The sequence below is a fragment of the Lathyrus oleraceus genome, chromosome 2, assembly GCF_024323335.1.
Source record: "Lathyrus oleraceus cultivar Zhongwan6 chromosome 2, CAAS_Psat_ZW6_1.0, whole genome shotgun sequence".
NCBI lineage: Eukaryota > Viridiplantae > Streptophyta > Magnoliopsida > Fabales > Fabaceae > Lathyrus > Lathyrus oleraceus.
Window position 1 is genome coordinate 390626212 of NC_066580.1, and position 3709 is coordinate 390629920.

Sequence of the window (3709 nt, forward strand, 5' to 3'; positions counted from 1 at the left end):
AATGTGGGATGTAGTTGTTGAAAAATGTACTTTTGGCCAATTTTCAAGCAAGTAGGTGATGGCTATGTGTACTGCACGAAAATGAGCTTGCAACAAGTCTCAAATGACATTTCAGAACATGTTTGGATGGTAGAAATGGTTGGGAATGATTATTTGGAAAGTTCAATTTTTCACCTCACTTGAAATTAATTCATGCAAGTCCAAAAATGCCATTTTGATTGGTGAAGTTTTGGTACATGAAAATTACATTTTTGGAAAGAGGGGATCAAATGTGACTTGTAGGAAAAACCCCACCCAAATTGGCCAAATGGTTTGAGAGATATGGCCTTTTGAAGTTCAAGAATGTCTGAAAATGATTTGATCATAACTTGCCAATCATACATGGGAATTGAGTGTTCTTGGACTTTTTGGAAATGGGAGAACAAGATCTTCAACTTTCATGTTGGGCAAAAATTCATTTGAAGCTTGTATCATGATGTAAGTTTGAGGATCAAGACTTTCCATTTTGGGCAGGTTTCAATTACAGGTCCAATTTCTATTTTTGGAAATTTCTGATCTGGCTTCAAATTCTTCCATGATGGTGTTTGTCATGATATATGAGGACTATTTGGACATGAATAAGCTCTCTCAAACCAAATCCATCCATTAAAACCATAAAATCAATCACAGTTGACCAAGTTTGACTTTTTAGGGTTTCTGACTGACTGTGCATTGACTGATGACTTCTGAACATCCAATCCTTGACCAAAACACTTCAAATGGATCCCCAAGTCATGTGAACATGTTGGACCAACCCTAGGGCCTTGGCTCCTTAAGAATTGTGCTTGCTTGCTTGACTGACTGATCTCCTGACCAGTTTGACCTAATTTCTTGATTGGCTTGCACTTGAGGCAAATGGGACAATGCAATGCTATGCAGTGGACCATGTTATGCTATGATCTAATATGAGAATTTATGTACAATGATAGGTGCAAATTTGAGGTGCTACAATAAGGTTTGTTCATTAGTGCACCACCTGCGACGGCGTCTATTGTTAACCTCGTGTTGTACAAGAGACCATTATAGAAGGTATGAATTACTAACCAGTCCTCTAAACCATGGTGTGGACAAAGTCTCATCATGTCTTTGTATCTTTCCCATGCTTCGAAAAGAGACTCGTTATCTTTCTGTTTAAATCCATTTATCTGGGCTCTTAACATAGCTGTTTTGCTTGGCGGAAAATATCGAGCAAGAAAAACTTTCTTCAACTCGTTCCATGTGGTGACTGAGTTGGAAGGAAGAGATTGAAGCCATCTTCTAGCGCTATCTCTTAACGAGAAAGGAAAAAGACGAAGTCGAATTGCCTCTGAAGTGACACCGTTAGCTTTAACAGTATCAGCGTATTGGACAAATACGGATAAATGAAGGTTTGGATCCTCGGTAGGATTTCCAGAGAATTGGTTTTGTTGCACAGCTTGTAACAATGAAGGTTTAAGTTCAAAGTTGTTTGCTTCGATTGCGGGTGGAGCAATACTCGAATGCGGCTCATCTTGCGATGGAGCGGCGTAATCTCGAAGAGCACGAGCTGGTTCTGCCATCTCGGGTATCGAAGGGAAAATATTTTTGAAGTCAGGAAGTTCAACAAGAGGGAGATTGTTTGCAGCACGATATTCCCGAATTCGTCGTAAGACTCGGAGATATAGTTCGATATTGTTGATTCGTAAGTAGAACGGCTCGCCTTGTGAGCGAGTGTGTGGCATACAAATCAACGAAAGAAAGAAAAGAAAAAGAAAAGCCTTAGTCTCTACAGCGTAACAGAAGAGTTACGATATCGACTAAATAAAAGTCCCCGGCAACGGCGCCAAAAACTTGATCGCGCCTTTATGAGTCGAATTTGGGGTACAAACTGCAAGTGCACAGTTCTATCGCGTAGTTTTAAAAGATATCGATCCCACGGGGACTTATGAATCGATATACCGTTATCTAAGGTTACTTCGTAAAGCTAAGGCAGGTAATACTTTGATTGTTTTGGGGAAAAGCTAAAACTAAAATAAGATCTAAAATAAATATCTAATAAGCGGATATCGGTATGTAGTTCGTCGTAATTAGGGAATCAATTCTTTGTTGGTTTCTTGGTTTTAAAATAAATCCTTTCAATTGACACTATTGATTAAAAGTTTTATCTCAAACTCTCGCTCTGTTGAATAAACTATGATTTTATATTAACGTAGTTGTCACTTATTAGTTAAGTCAAAAACCACTTTTTGAAAACAATAGAATCCGTAGAAACTCTTTTTAAGAAAACACTAATCGTTTAAACACCTTTATCTCAAATTCTCGCTCTGTTGACTTAGGTTATATAATTAAATTCAAATGCTTAACTCTCGTCCTCACATTCAATCTTTAAAAATACTTTTTGAAAAAGATTAGAATTTAATTAACTCTAAAAATTGCTCTCGCCCTGATCTAGAATTAATGTCCAATTTACACTGTCCAGTCAAAAACTCAAACTCTCGTTCTGTTGCTTTTAACTTCTTTATGTCTTTTACTTTCGTACAAAAACCTTGTTATTAAACCTGTAAATTGAGACCGTAAAAAGAGTGATTTTAATTTTAAACTTAATTAAACCAATTTGGTTTTGATTCCTTCATTCTGCTTACTCTACATACCGATACCCTAATAAATCAGCCAGACATGCTAAACAGACTTAAATAATTATCATGCATAAACAGATTCATCTCAGGCAAATAATATAAATAAACAGTAAAGCAGGGCATATATAAATTCAAACAATAATTAAAGAACCTGAGAAATTAAATAGCAGTCTTGAACACTCCACCACAGACCGGTTGGATTTGTTCTTGAATTCTTCAATCAAACAGAAAAATAAAAGCGAAGGAATAAAAAAAACTAGATTCTAACGTAAGGTTAGATCCGGTGAAAGGTACACAATAGTTTCCGGTGTAGAAACTATTGTGCGAAAAAGAATTAACTAAGTGCTGAAAAAGAAAATAGAAAATGCAAAGGAAATAATATAAAAATCGTAAAAGTAATGCTGTAAAAATGTGTTCGTACTGCTGGAAGAGAAAAAATGCGAAAAATAGAAAACGGCGAAGAAGCGTGGAACCGAGAGCTTTCCAAAAAGCTACTATTTATACTGCTACTTTTTGTAACTGCTTCCAAGGGTTTTCCGTGTAAATGGTCTTCACGTTCCAAGGGTCAAGCGTGAAAGTAGCTTCAACGTGGTCTGTTGCGTTCCTGGTGCCAAAAATATAGGGGGATGGTGTGACGTCCGTCACACCATGTGTGACGCTCGTCACACAATTGTGTAAAGCTTGACGCTCGTCACAGCCTTTGTGACGCTCGTCACAGGCACAACGCCTGTGCTTTTTGGGCTGGGCTTTGGCTTTTGATATTTGCTTATTTTCATTCCTTTTTGCACCTCCTTTTCTTCCTTTTTTACTTGTGCTTCAAATAAACCACCTGAGATAAATAGAAAGAAAATACCGCGTAATATCTAATAAAATGAAATAAATTGAAGTAAATAATAATATAATTTAATTAAATTGAGTCATAGAATGTGATACTATTTCATGTTATCACAAAATCCATTTTTTTAGAACAGTCAATGCAAGTTTTTCTCGCTAAAGGTACGAGATGATGAAGATGTTGAATACATATTTGTTAGTCACGAACATTCTGGCTGCAATTGTATTGAGTTGTATATTAC

The 3709-nt window shown here is 36.6% G+C and overlaps 1 non-coding gene across 1 annotated transcript; it reads left to right on the plus strand.

Moving 5' to 3' along the window:
• The first annotated feature begins 1092 nt into the window (after positions 1-1092).
• LOC127125156 (small nucleolar RNA R71) lies at positions 1093-1199 on the plus strand. The gene has a single exon (XR_007804614.1). It is a non-coding gene; the product is annotated as a small nucleolar RNA R71 (small nucleolar RNA).
• Positions 1200-3709: the final 2510 nt, after the last annotated feature.